Source organism: Drosophila tropicalis, unplaced genomic scaffold (genome assembly GCF_018151085.1).
Source record: "Drosophila tropicalis isolate 14030-0801.00 unplaced genomic scaffold, ASM1815108v1 contig_443, whole genome shotgun sequence".
In the NCBI taxonomy this organism is placed as follows: domain Eukaryota; kingdom Metazoa; phylum Arthropoda; class Insecta; order Diptera; family Drosophilidae; genus Drosophila; species Drosophila tropicalis.
In genome coordinates, this window is record NW_027172907.1 from 5443091 (window position 1) to 5456804 (window position 13714).

Consider the following 13714-nt stretch of genomic DNA (forward strand, 5'->3'; position numbering starts at 1 on the left):
CGGGACCGGGACCGGGTTCTAGGACAATGTGCGACAGGCGGCTCAGACTGGGAAAGCAAACTATCAGCAGGCTGGCCAACTGGCAGGATATGAAGCGTGTGCAAAAGTTTGCCACAATTAGGATGCGGATACTGATGCTGCATCTGCAGCACACACACACACACACACCCTCAAAGAGACAACTCTCAAAGCAATAAAAAAGTTTAAAGTTGCGTTTAAAAATTCATTTCATAAATTTACAGCCCATCTACCAGTAGTAGTTTGCCTTGCTTCTCCTACTCTTCATGCTCCTGGCTACTGTTCTGGTCCTTGTCATAGTCCTGCTGCTGCTGCTACTACTTTCAAGAAACTTTTGATTCAAGTGACGTCGACAGCAACATGTTTCCGCCATTTTGTTATTGCCGGACAACTTGTTGCTGACTGCAAGCCAATTCTTTTTCTCCCCTGCCCTCCCATCTCCATTAACGTGCTGAAATTTCCGCTCGGAAAACTTGCCAGCCTGACATTCAAATCCAATGCAGGTGATTGCACAGGTATTCCTCCATCCATCCATCTATCTATCTATCTATATGTATATACATATGTACATACGTGTCTCTGTGTGTGTGTGTGTTTGTGTGTGCGACTTCTTTTCAATTTCAATTAAATACAATTACATGTCCAACTGTCAGTTTTCTAGTTAATAATAATGAAAATTGCACTAAAAATAAAGAAAGCCCATGGCATAAAATGAAAGCCCATCCCGATGACGAGACAAGACGAGACGCCCGATCCACTTAGAAGCACCCCAGGTATATCCATCTATCTATCTATCTTTCTCTCTGTAGCCATCACACCTCCTCAACGAAAAAAAAAAGGAAAAAAATGACAACTACAAAACAATTTTTCTTATAATTTCTTTTTTTTTTCAGTTTGGTTTGGGTTGCCACTCTATTTATATGCCTCCTGCCCCACCGCACAACCGTCTGACCGAACGACCACCCACTCTTTTTACACAGTTCAAGTATTTTCTTCTAATTCTATGATTATTTTGTGCTTTTAGCTCTCCCATTTTTGTAAATATTAAAATAACATAACATGTTTTCGTTTTGTTCTTGCTGTTGATTTGTTTTACTTGCCTTTTCGTCTTGTGGTTTTATTTTATTTATACTTGCATTAAATAAATGTGCCATAAATATAACAAGAAACCTAAACTAAAACAAACTATTAGAGTAGAGTATTCTGAGTCGTAGTACATATTTTATTACACCCTTATTCATATTGATTGATCAGATTTTAGCAGCATGAATCGTTTGTAAATTATAATTTGACAGACTTGTAAATTATGAAAGATATATTTAGTTCCATGGCTCCAAATTAAAGTCGTTTCATTTTAGAACGATTCTCATAGAAATCTCCAAAACTTGGTGATGGTTTTTAAAAAAGTATTACTTAAAGTGGGGTTTGCTTACTTAATTTCAATTCTAGTAAGAATATTTAATAGATTTTATTAATCTTAATCTTAAGAGAATAGCAAACTGTAGGAGATGAAATAAAAAATTTGTAAGATCCAGATGAGATACCAATATTTACAGTCTGATCCTCATTCGACATTGAGCAGAACAAAGGATAAACTTTGAATAGCCTAAATAAGCTACTTAAAGTTGTACAAAATGTTTTAGTAAATGTATAATACCCACTACCAAAGGGTATTATAAAGGAAAATTCTCAATGGCATTGAGGAAATGCCAAATGAAATCAAATGAAATAAAATCATTTGAGATTAGAATGTAATTCTCAGCATAAATACATTTTAGATACGAATCAAAATATTTAGATATAGCGTAGATTGACATTAATTGTCTTAATTGAAATGATTCTCCCACACACATAAATAGACAAGTACTTGAGAAAAAATTCATTTGAAAATCTTGTTAGAAACACGTTTCTTTTTTTTTTCTTTTATTTCTTTCACCTGAAAGTATTCGTAATTTTATTGAAATGCAAGCCAGAAATTTATTTGATTGTGACTAATATTTATATATATATATATATGTATATGTATGTATACCTTGGCCCAGCAAGCACTAAAATTGCAAATGGAAAATTGAAGGTTGAATTGAATACAGTTCTCCAAATAGATTGTTGGAAAAACCAAATTGGCATTTTCCTTAAAATACATATGTACTCATCATGCATGTATAATAAACAATCAAATTTTATACAGAATTGAGGAAAAATACCCGAAATATGCAAATATGTAAAGATTCTGGAAATATACAACTAATAAAATTTGTCGATTAAAGAGATAAAAGTAAGAAGAAGTGCAAGATCTAGATTCTAGAACATTAAGTCAGCAAAATCTCTTTGCACTTCAAACAAACAATTTCCGACTACTTTCTATAACAAAAACTGATTGAAATAAGTATTCCACATTTGAATAGTGAAGCGATTGAAGCTGATTTTGATGCTTTCTATTGTTCTAATTCGACTCTATGGCCAAGTGTTTGTGTTGTGCGTTTGACACAGTGTTAATTCTCCAAGGATACTTGAACACTTCCATTTTTTTTTTTTTTTTTGGTTTGCTGTGGGCTCAAAGTCCCCGTCGAGTGGTGGAGTGGCTTTAACAATTGATGAGAAATGAAAACGCGTTCAGTTACACTGACGCTGCTGCTGCTGCTGTTGTTGCTGTTGCTGTCGTAGAGGCTGTTAAGTGGTTTTATTTTAAATCTTTCACGTAGACACTCAGTAAAAATTTACAAAAAAACAAAGAGACAAATTTCAACGACAATAACAAATAAAAAGAATATAAGTTTATGCGCCGACATTGGTATACGCTGCAGAAAAATCAGCGAGATATATAACTGAAACATTTATATTACGATTCTTATGAAATTTATTAGATTGTTAGATAAATTTTGAAACTTTTTTTAAACTTCTACTTAAACAAGTAGGCATAAGAACCCTTAACTACCTATATACTAGGAGGTTATTGATTCCAAGAGTTTCTAATGTGTAGTAGAACAATTTAAATTTACATTTCGGTGTCTTTAATATACTCTTGCATACTCTATGTATATGTGTGCAGGGTATAAAAACAAGCAGAGAATTCTGCTGCTGCTTTATGACAACAAGTTGCTTTTAAAAACTCAACTGTCGCGACAGTTGTAAGCGAATAATTTCGTTTCGTTTTTTTTTTGCTTTCTGTTTTTCAACTGTTTTGTAAATGTCAGTCTTCATTTGTCAGCCACCCACCAGCCGCGGCGAAATGGAGCCCGTGAGCCAAGTCGCGTCGAGTTAAGTTGAGCTGAGTTGAGTCACAAGTCGAGTCACAATGCCTCGCCAGTTGGCTTACTTAAGTGGCTTCATTGTCAGACACTGACTTTATATCTGGTAGCATGAAATATGGCCGGGTCTACTTTACTTTAATCTTTGTTTTTCGCGCCACCCACAGACCACCCGCTCTCTCTCTCTCTCTCTCTTTCTCTGACTTTTCATTCTGTTCATGTTATTGATGGACGTTTAAATTGCAGTTGAAATTGAAAATTTTTCTACTAAGACTATATACAGGACACTATGAGGGGAGGGTCGTTTATTTCGCTTTGCTTTGGTTTTACAGGATATATATGTACATACATACATATGTACAAATGCTTGTACTTATGTTATAAATATTTATTATGCACTGACTATATATCCCTCTGTCTCTGTCTCTCCCTTTCTTTGTCTTTCTCAAGGCCTTTGATTTTGATTAATTTATCAATCGATTTACCGTTGAGCCTTGACATGAAATGTCAGCATTGGAATTTATTGCTTGAGTTTACGAGTTGCTTGCTAATTATTTCTGCTTTTGCTTTCGCTTGCTGCACTGTTAAGTGGTTCAAAGGCACATGAGAAAAATTGGGGAAAGCAGCAAAATGCGGGGGGTAGAGGGCAATGGAATCAATAAAACCAAATCAGGCAAAATCCGTGGCACATGAAACCAAACACGTAAACCCCGTAACAAAAGCCAACACAACCGACAGCCATCCAGCCAACAATCGAAACGAGTGAGAGTAAATTTCACGCCATTGGCAAAACGATTTCCTGGCAGGAAGACATCAATCAGATGAAAATACTTGCATGAGAATGACATCGACTCAATATACTTAATATTTAAGCCATTTGTTATAATAACAAATTAGTATTACATATTTCTATGGATATGTCGATCGTTTTGTGAGAGTATTAAGCCAACTTTGTCCTTGCCAATGTTGCAATATCCTTGCAAGTTTCGTGCCAAAGCGCTTATCTTTTTTACCATTCAAACAAAAAAGTATATTTTTTTGAGTTGTAATCGGAAAATTGTATATGAAGTTTTAAACTTTGCAGAAATATTTTAACAAAGGCTTTTTTTTTCAAGTTCATTAAATAATCAGTTTCATCAAAGGGCATTAAAGTTATAAAGGAAGCCAAATTCAAGTAAAAAATTATATGACAAGTTCGTTTCGTCTATTCGTCTGCAAGCTGTAACCATTTTCGTTTGGACATATATTTGCATGTATTTCAATTTCGATTTCATCAAATTAAATGGAATGGACATAGAAAAAAAAAACGAAGAACAAAAAAAAAAAAAAAAAAAGAAGAAAAATATAACACAAAACACCTGAACAGCTGTTACAAAATTGTCCCACAAAGGCAAGCTAATCATCGAACTGGAAGCCCGAGAAATGAAACTATCGACTTACTCTCATACGTCCCTCCTCCCACTTACTGCTCGTAACATCATGGAAATCGAATTGGATTTTGTTCACTAAGCCCTCAATTCAATTCGTTTTCGTTTCCTCATTACTGCTAATTGGAGCGTGCTGCAAATACCACCGACTACGACGATGCACAGTGGCTCGTTTGCTTAAAAATCATAATCGTGACTTGATCTTTGTTTCTTTTTAACTCAACTTGAGACTTACTTGATTGTTATTATCTTAGACCTTGTCCTTTTGACATTATCCTGAACCAGTTATAAATTCGAAATATTAGTAGGATCATGAAGTAAAGCATTCAATTAAGCATTTTAAGTCTCAAGATCGATAATCTGCAATACGAGCCACTGTGCATCGTCCAGTGAGGGTGTGGGTCCAGAGAGGGGCAGTTGGCAAACATTTAGCATAATGAATTTGCAGTCAAGTAAGAGTATCTATCCCCCCACTTAAGGGTTACCTACGCCCACGGCTGCAATCCTTTTCTGGCCAAATGACCTTGCTGCTGGTTACCATTGCTGTTGTTGTTGTTGTTGTTCTTGTTGATTTGGCCTGTAAGATGTGGGCCATCTTGTTTAACTCAATTTGGCAATTTGCAGTTACATTAACCCACAATACACACAGCTCATAAATTAGAAGGCATCTCAACACCTTGGCGAATTGCATTTGCCAAATGATTTTGATAGGCTTTGGAATTGGAATTGGAATTCTCAATGCACCACACACACACACACACACACAAGCACGCACACAGAGACACAAATCATCCTAACCCCTCGATTCTCCTTGCAGTGCATACCACATAAATAGAGGTTTTTGATTTTGACTGGAAAACATTTTAATAGCTGCAGTTCCTAGGCTAAGAAAACAACACAAATAAGTTTAAAGAAAAGTATTTTTTGCTTTTTTTTCGTTTTGGTTATTTAGATGAAAAGTTAATATGACGGCTATAGCCTTTGATGCAGCGGATGCAGAGCAACAGAGAGGAAGAGAGAGAGATAGATTAATAAGAAGGTGGAGGATCGAAAGGTGCATTTTTTTGTACGTAAAGTGAGCCATTTCAGGTGTGTAAAAATGCGCATCGAACTCGAAATTCCGTAATTTTGAATACAATTCGAAAATTGCTCGTTCCTATTTTCTCACTGATTCTTTCTCTGTTTTTGCTCACTATCTATCCCTTTTGCTCTTTCCTGATTTGTGTGAACACATGCTGAGAACTCATCGGGGGGTGACGATGACAAAGTTGTTGAAATTTTTATATTATTATTACAATGCCCCGTAGCCAGAAGAAAATGAAAAACGAAAACTAGAAATAATCGTATAAATTAGTCTCACATAAATAAACATTTTTGTTTTCACGAGTATCCATCTACTTGATCGTTTCGATAAATAGTGCTGACTGAATTTAGTTGAAATTTGTTGTTGGTTTTTACGTGTGTGAACTAGTTCACTCTCTTATACTAAGTGATTCGCAATGATCTTAAGTATGTACATAAGTTCTTTTCTTTCTATATACCATCGTAGTATTATGTGAGTGTTAAGAGTTTTAAGTCGTATTCTCATTTACCATTTTTATTGATTTCAATACTTTATTAAACAAAGAAATTTGCTTAAATAATTTGACGTTTATTTTGTTTATTTGTTGATTCATTCATCTAGTTAAATAAATGTTTCAATGCATTTCTTTATATCATATACATTCCAAGTTTGTTAATTTGCAAATGAATTACTTGTGGAATCGAAAACAAAAACTGTTCTGATTATCTTTGTTTGATCCGTAAATCGACACAATTTTGAGGTAGTAAAGTCGGCAGACGGCATATGTTGCCCCCGATTTGCATATGTATATATTCAAGTACTATCTTGGCTAATCTAATATGAGGAAATACAACAAGTTGAAACAATTAAAACGCAATAAAGTTTTTCACGCGGCGCCTAACCCCCGCTTCTCTCTTGTCTCTTCTCACCTCTTCAACATCCTTCTCCCTCTTACAAACGGCTGTGCAATGTGAACGTACAAGGAATGGAAGAGGGAGGGCATAAAATATATATATAAAAAAAAGAAAAAAAACTATAAACTATATGAGGAGAAAAAGACTATTTATTTGTGCAATCGTCGCCTGAAACACACATGCCTAGAACTTAGACTCAAGGACAAACGCTTTTCTCTGTTTATATAGCACCCAATGATGATTTTAATATGTATGTATATGTATAAGAAGAGAAGTGTGCGCGGTCTGGAAGGGAGGCCCATAAAAACCGTTGCCTACTATTAGGGGCCTCAAAATGAATGAATTCGTTTTTAATAAACAAAAGTCTCGGTAAACGGCATTTGAATTGGCATTTGTCGTTGCCATTTGACTGGGCCCCCAAACCCATACATATCACCCCCCGCCTATCATCGTCATTGGTCCCTCTCTCATGTTATCGCGCCATTCATCGGCACTAACAACGCCAAAAACTAAGTAATAGCAATAAATGTTGGGATTTTTACCCTCGACAAAATAGGCCGTAAAAATTTCACTGTGTGTTTTTGGTGTTGTGTGTGTGCGTGTGTGTTTGCCAACATGTTAACATGTTGACTGTTGCAATGAGACTTTTGCATAGGGTGTGTGTGTGTGTGTGTGTGTATGTTTGTAAATCAGGCAATCGACTGTAAGCCACAAACCAAATAAACACCCTTGACATTCCCTTCCCTCTCTACCTTTACCCCGCCCCATCCCCTTAGCCAACATTCATGTTAAAGACCCCCACACAGATGCGTCCTTTTTGCGGTTTTTGGCTACCATAATATGATTTAACTTGTGGTTAAATGCCGTTTGCATTTATTTTGATATTCTGGCAGGAAATCGAAACCTTTTTCACTCCTCATATCATTTACAATTTCGTAAACTGTGTGCAGAAGTAACACATAATTCGTATCAGATAAGCTATCAATGTTTCCAAATATCGCCTACAGAATAAAAAAAAAACACTTTAGTCTTCTACAATATTTAATTGCATCCTGATATCGTATAACCAAAAGTATTGGTCAAATTAAAATCCAAGCTTTGAATCCAGCTGGACCTTTGGCGATCGCCATTAGAAGAACTTCAATCATTCTTATTTGAAGAATAATCGAAACTATTTTTGTGTTTTGATTGATTAATTAGATAAAAACAGATTACTTATGGGATTTTGAAATATGAATTTCGCTTGGAGAACAACTTTAGTTGGACGGAAAAGTCTTTGTAATCGTTAAATGATCCAATGAAATGAATAAATTTCAAATGTCAATGTTTTACTTTTCTTGATTTGTTTGGAATCTGCAAAGTTTATGCTTTCTTCTCTCGCTTTGTAATAGTAGATTTTGTTTTCCTTAGCCAAATCATCTCGAATGTAATTTGATTATATTAATTATATAGATTGTTCGTTTTAGTTACATTGCCTCTCGTCTACCAAATATATAGAAGTTTGTGTGTATATTGAAACATTGTAACATTTTTTATTGTTCTCTCACTTTCTGGCCACTCACTCACTTATTCATTTGCTCACTCACTCACTCACTCACTTGGCCTGATGCCTCATTATTATGCTGTTATTTATATTTATTTCTCTGCCCTCTGCATTTTCACAAAATTTGTTGTATGTGGCTTGGCTTTTTTTTCTGTTTTTCCTTTAATTTTTTTTTTGTTTTTGTGTCATCAAACATGTTGCGTGTTTTGCCGCCGTGTGCAATTTAACCAGAGGGCAACAGAAGAAAGGAAACAGACTGAGGCGAAGTGCAGAGGCAGAGGCAAAGGCAAAGGCAATGACAGGAAGAAGGAGGCCTGAAAACTTTTGCCACCACGTAAATGATTTGTTTTGTCAATTATTTTGTTAGCCAACATGCAACAAAACGGTCCCCAGTCTCCCCACAAATCGCGGTGTCGTCCCTGGTTCCACTCTCTCTCTCTCTCTTTTTGTTCTCTCCTCTCTTAGTCTCAGTTACTCAGCTGATAACATCAAAACAATGGGTGCAGGATGATTTTGCAAATGACTCCCCGTCTTTCAGTCAGTTAAATTAACCTGGCTAACCCCAAACGTTTATTCGTCTTCTTCTTCTTTTTTAATTGAGAAGGCGTGGTCGAATAGGAAGGTGGAGGCGGTCTGGTAAATTGCATAAACAATAAACAAATTCATTTATGAAATCAGCAAATCGATGTAAACTGAGACTGCGACTACTACTGCTACTAAAATGGAGTATATAGTAATAACAATAATAACTATGCCCCAATCCCAGCCAACAAGTGAATCTAGTTGCATAAATATTTATGGCCAACTGGTAATTTATGGCTTAGAAACAACAGTAAAAACAAAACTGACGCAAATGATCCAAAGATTAAAAACAGGCAAATTTTTGTGAATTTCTAATGCTCTCAATTTTTGTGTGTTTCAACGCCAAAAAAAAAAACCACAATGAGTTGAAATTGGAGTAATTAAGCCGACTTACTTTTACTCTACAGCGAGTAGTAAGAAAGTATTTTCTTTCTCACTCACGATCACTTTAGAAAACCTTGCCGGCCACTTTCACTTATAGTTTAGATATTTTCTTGGTGATTTTTATAAAAATTATGTATAAGTTGATTTCATAGATCGGTTTATGAAATCGGACTGATATATTATTGCCGAAATGGTTTATATTTCCGGGGTAGAAGTGAACATGTTAGTGGATTCACGTACCAAATCGGTTGACTCCATGATTCAGAGTCTCTGAAGATGTGGAATAAAATGAAGAATGATATACATGAACTTGCCCTTTGATGCCGATCAAAACGTATATATCTATACGCTATGAATGCAGGGTATAATTAATGCACATTTGTTTTTTTTTTTTTTTTTTTTTTTTTTTTTGTGGTTTTTCCGGAGGGGGGAAAGCCAAATTTTTCATGTCACAGAAGCAAAAACAAATCTGATTTTCGTACAGTCAATTGAGTGATGGATGGATTGGCAATGGCCTCTTGTACCATACTTCCATACAATTTGGTTGGCCTGGTATTCGGTTGTGTTATTTTTTTTTTTGTGTGTGTTTCTGTTTTTTTTTTTTTTCTATCTTAATTAACATGCGCAACGGTTTGGTTGGTTTGTGTCACCAACAGCAAGAGACAGAGACATATTTTTAGTTTCTGACGTTAGATGAAAGCGGGGACCACTATCCATTCATTTATCCATCCATCTCTAATATGGCACTTACCTAGTAGCTTAGATCAGTGTTCTTTTTCTTTATTTATGTATGTACATTTATATGTACTTTTTATGTATATTATGATGATCACTCTGTTTATCAATTTGAAATGTTGTTCATCATCTGATATAAACAAATATCAACAAATTAAACAAACAAATGTACACACACATACACACAGATACACACCAATTTAGTTAGATGCAATTCATTAAACATAAAAAACAAAAAAAATCTACTTATATCGGTATCTACATATATGTATATTATGCGTCTACACTAATTGCATTTTTGTGGCAATCGCGATAACTGAAAATAACACATACACTCTCTGTCTCTTCCTTTCTCTGTCTCTCTGTGTGTGTTGCTAACTATCTGTCAATCTTTCTGAATAATATTAATAATAATTATAATAATAACAATAAGATTTAGAAGAATACCTAACAAAAAAACACTCACTTAAAGAATAATCACAAGTTTTCTTTCTTTCTTTTTATGCTAGCTAAATCTTTTTCTATCTTATTTTGATAGCCGGAAAGGGTTTCAAGGAGCACGCAATAAGAACACGTCCGTATCAGCGTGTGGGCCGATGCCAACTGAAACAGGCGAAGGCGATAAACGAATACAAATTGTAACGGCAAGCACGAAGCCTATGTTCTATGTGGTTCGTTTGCCGTTCGGCCGAAATTCGTTGTCGTTGTCATTGCCGTCGTCGTCGTCGTCGTCGCCGTCGTGGTATAGGAAAAGCCGGCAAAACAAAATGTAAATAACAGTTGTGTGTGTTTGTTAAAGTGTTGATGGAAAGATTTGTGGGCGGCAGGGGAGGTAAGGAAAAGGGAGGGGCAGCTCCAACAGCCGGCTTTTGGTTTTAGTATTGTTGTTCTTGTTTTTGTTGATAGTTTTGTTGCTTTGCAGATTTGATGCTTTTACCCGTATGAAAATGGCAACGACTAAACATTAGACGAATGGATCCCGCCTCATCCTTTTCCAACCATGCCACCCACTCCCTCCTCAGTCTCCCACCACTCTCTCTCTCTCTATGCCACTTCCACACACTTTTGTTTGTTTTGTGGCTTTTTGGGGTTGTTAGACCAATGTCTGTCTGTGTCTGTGTGTGTGTGTACTTGTGTGTGCTTGTGTACACTTCGGCTTGGCTTGCAATTGGCGGGAAATTTTGTGGATCCCATTCAATGGTTGGAACATTGTTTCTATGAAACAAGAGCTCGAAATTCAATTAAAGCCAACTGATCATTTACTACGATGTCATCGTATAATTAATCTTCAATTATCTATGCTTGTTTCCGGCATTTTCATGGGTTTTTCAGCATATTTCCATCAAGTTTAGAATCCACATGAGCAACATGTTGCATCAATAAATGTTGCTTGTGCATATTGCTCATGCGCCCTGCTATCCCACTGGCTGTTCGTTGATTTTGTCGTTGTGTTGTTGTTTTTTCTTGTTTTTATTTTTTTTTTATTTTTGTTCGTTCTCTCTTGTTGCTGTTGTTGTAAATTTCTCGTCCTGCTGTAACGTTGTTGCCTCCATCGACTTGTTTCCTTGCCTATCCCAACCAAACACGAACGTCCGACCGCCTAACGGTATTGCCAAAGTGACAACCTTTCAGTTTTATCGGTTGCTCTTGCGTTCCATATACACGCATACGCACAAATACATACAAATAAATATACTTATATATATATACAAATATATATATTGTGTGTGTGTGTGTGTGGGTGTACATGTAAATAATGTAACAGTAAATTAGCGTGTTTGACACACTGTGGGCGTGGCCAATGCGATGCGTGCGTTAAGCAATCTCCAACAAGTTATCTTTTTGCACTCCAAAGCTAAAGCAAAAAAATAAAAAGAAAGCCATGATTAATCTAGCCTTAAAATAAAAAGCCATTTTATAGGCCGTCTCTAATAGCTAACATAGGATTGCAAATTGCATATTAATTAAGTAGAGTCCTAACTAAAAACTGCTTATTCTTTCCTTTTATTAACTCTACAAATTAAGGCTATTTTTGTACTTAAACTATTTATTTCATTTACATTTAAGCTCTTTAGCTAAATTTTACATTAAATATTTTCAATTTTGAGATTATTATAGTCACAGGGAAAGGGAGAGCAGATAATGTCATTGAATAATTCGTTTCACTAATAAATGAGTTTTCAGACAACTTGTCTATCCATACAATGTTAAAAAACATTCAACTTTATAGGCAAATTTAATTCACAAAATAATTTATAGACAACTTGTAACACATACAAAACTCAATCTATCCAAATAGACAAAAAGTAATAATAATTTTAAGAGGTTAAGCAGCCTGAAATAAGCAGTAAAGTCGAAATGTGAAAAGTATAGAGAAAATGTTAATCAATTATAGATATGTATGTATATAGAAGATGTGTAACTAGAAGATCGATTAACTTGTAATTAGAAGATCAAATGAAATGCGTACTAATCAATTAATGCTTTATTCAGTTTTTTTAAATATTCAATGAACAATCTTGTGATAAATCAGCTATTATTTTATATGTCCCCTAATAAAGATCGATAGGGTATTTCTATAGTAGACTTCACAGTGAGTTTTGTGAGTTGATTGTCTGTCCTCATCTCAAATCCGCACATATGTATGTATGTATGTTCTATATACACTCATGATGAATATAATAGGTACACCCCTTAAAATTAATTTTTTTGACTTTAAATTAGCACAACTTTTTTTCTTTTACCTTAATCACCAAAATTTAAATGCACATTTGTTTATTGAACATTTGTGTATTGTTTACCATAATTTGGAAAAGAAAAATTATTTTATTCAAAAGTTACAACAAAAAATAAGAAATTTCAGAATTTCGTGCTTGATGAAAATAATAGGTACACTTTAATTGACTAAGTTTTTTTTTTTTTTTTTTGGTTTTGAAATCACTGAAAATCTATTTTTGTTTCATTATCTGATTAATATGGAATGTATCCACCTTAATTTTACCGTTACTTTTCTCATCCGACTGGGAATACTCTTAATCAAAGCTTGGCAGGACTCTATCGAAGTCTTCTTCGACGCACTCCCACAATTGTCGGTTGTTGCCACTTTTTTCTGTTCGAGACTGATCCTATAGCTCACCCCACAAGTTATCGATGAGATTCAGATCCGGAGACTAAGTGGGCTAGGTAAGAGCGACCACTATATTGACCTCTAACCAAGTTTTTAAAATTTTTGAGGTGTGTTTTACGTCGTTATCCTGTTGATAAACCCACCACAGGGACTTTTTTTCCTCTAAATATGCTAGCATAATATTTTCCAGGACATCCCTATAGTCAGCTGCTCCCATCATGTCAGATATTAGGAATATTGGATAGTGTTCTGACCAAGACAAACAACCCCACACTATAATATTTTTAACACCATGCACCACTGTAGCGGTGATCAAAGTTTTTGGTTATAGGGCGCCTTAAATGTTAGGAACAGTCATTTCCGAAAAGATAAATTTTAGTTTCGTTGCTAAGAAGGATATTAAGCCGGTTTTTTTGAACTTCAGATGCTGCCCATGTGAAGTAGTCGTTAAGAAATCTTTGCTACATGATCAAATCTTTGGTTCGCATCAAAGGAACCCTTCTTGCGATACGAACTGATAGATTAGCCATTTGTAGTCATATCCTAATTGGAAAAACATTAATATCATTGTCCATTTCGGATCCAATGGCTCTCAAGGACTCGAAAGTGTCCGAATTTCCTAGGTTAGGAGTGGTTTTCTCTTGACCCAGTTAGTCTCGTGATCTGAATCTCA

At 35.3% G+C, this 13714-nt stretch overlaps 1 protein-coding gene across 2 annotated transcripts in view; it reads right to left on the minus strand.

Annotated features, from left to right (window-relative positions):
• The window catches only part of LOC137574172 (probable basic-leucine zipper transcription factor Q), a 41007-nt gene extending 30504 nt beyond the window's left edge, over positions 1 to 10503 (minus strand). The window contains exons 1-2 of one of the 2 annotated variants that reach the window (XM_068286328.1): positions 10381 to 10494; positions 9931 to 10044 (exon numbers count right to left, since the gene is read on the minus strand). The gene's annotated coding sequence lies outside the window, so the exon portion shown is untranslated. Of the gene's footprint in view, positions 1 to 9930; positions 10045 to 10380 lie in introns of both variants that reach the window. The other variant, XM_068286329.1, reaches the window with a different exon arrangement.
• Between the last annotated feature and the right edge of the window lie 3211 nt (positions 10504 to 13714).